The sequence below is a fragment of the Galeopterus variegatus genome, unplaced genomic scaffold, assembly GCF_000696425.1.
Source record: "Galeopterus variegatus unplaced genomic scaffold, G_variegatus-3.0.2 Scaffold20230, whole genome shotgun sequence".
Taxonomy (NCBI): Eukaryota; Metazoa; Chordata; class Mammalia; order Dermoptera; family Cynocephalidae; genus Galeopterus; species Galeopterus variegatus.
The window spans coordinates 6,157-7,696 of NW_007746341.1; the positions used below are offsets into that span (position 1 = coordinate 6,157).

The 1,540-nt window shown below is 44.4% G+C and overlaps 1 pseudogene; it reads left to right on the forward strand.

Moving 5' to 3' along the window:
- The first annotated feature begins 1,028 nt into the window (after positions 1–1,028).
- LOC103583172 overlaps positions 1,029–1,540 on the forward strand; it is a 3,195-nt pseudogene continuing 2,683 nt past the window's right edge.

Below are 1,540 nucleotides of genomic sequence, written 5' to 3' on the forward strand. Positions count from 1 at the left end.
CCATGCCACTCTCTCTGTCTGTACCACTGCCCCTTCATCAATCCCATGGTGGCCAAGGGTCCTGGTGGACGTGGTCAGCCTGTTGCAGGATAAAATGGGGTGTGAAAAATTTAAAAATAAGAATAAAACCAGCTTAAAATCACCAGAAATTCTAGCTACTAGTGATAGAATACTTCTCCCCCCAAAATATTTTATTAGTCTAAGTTCTAAACAATTGACCTGGTCCTTTTCTTTCAAGCATGGTCTCCACCTATGGCCTCATAGCCACCTGCTGGTCAGTAGAGAGATCTGAGTTATCATGACATAGGCGAACACAGCTAGTCTGCCTTGGCAAGTGGTCAGCACTCAACAAAGGCTGGGTTTCCTCCCTCCCCCATCTGTCACTACCCACACTTGGCCATGGCCAAGTCCTACATGGTCTAGCTCCAAATAACTCCTCAAACCATGCCACTCTCTCTGTCTGTACCACCGCCCCTTCATCAATCCCATGGTGGCCAAGGGTCCTGGTGGAAGTGGTCAGCCTGTTGCAGGATATAATGGGGTATGCAAAATTTAAAAATAAGAATAAAACCAGCTTAAAATCACCAGAAATTCTAGGCACTAGTGATAGAATACTTCTCCCCCCAAAATATTTTATTAGTCTAAGTTCTAAACAATTGATACAGACACTTGGTTTTAATAATGTACTTGTGGACTTCAAAATAAAAATATTATTACATATGTTTTAATAACCATTGCATTTTACACATATGCTAATTTAGAAGAACACATATCCCAGTTGTAGAGTCGGCCTCTACCACCTCAATTCGGCCACATGGATCCATTTCAAGAGTAGGCTTGTGACAACTTGAAATTTTTTGTAACAATTTTTTCATACAGTGGAAGGAAGTTGTTAAAATCTGACTTACTGGGGATATTCAAGATGGTCACAGTAGGCAAGGAGAGATGTTGCTGAGGGGCTTGCCTGGGGAGAGGGCATTCAAACCTTTTCAGAGAACCTTCTGGAAAGAACAAGTCTACTTCAATAAATGAAGGAGAATAAAGAAAATTCAGGGCCGGCCCGGTGGCGCACTGGAGAGTGCGCCACTTGGGAGCGCAGCGGCGCTCCCGCCGAGGGTTCAGATCCCATGTGGAGACCGGTTCCCGCTCACTGGCTGAGCGCGGTGCAGGCGCGACATCAAGGGTTGCGATCCCGTTACCAGTCAGTAAAAAAAAAAAAAAAAGAAAAGAAAATTCAAGCCATTCAGCAAGGCTTGGACACACAAAACCATGTTGGCAGTGGGATAAGAAAGACTTGGATCACACACCCTCACAACTGGAAGGACTTGATCCAGCCACTGAGGCCTGGTCTGTCCGAGAGGTGGCTCGGGTCATCTTTGATGTGGGCACACGTTTTGAACCACATTATGATACCCTGGCAACTGGAAATGATTTATTTTCATGGCTTTGTATGTTTCATTTCCTCAAGCAGTTACCAAGATATGTGACAGGAGCTTGTTGTCTATTTCTGGCTGGGAAAGTAGAAGAAATGCCAAAAAAA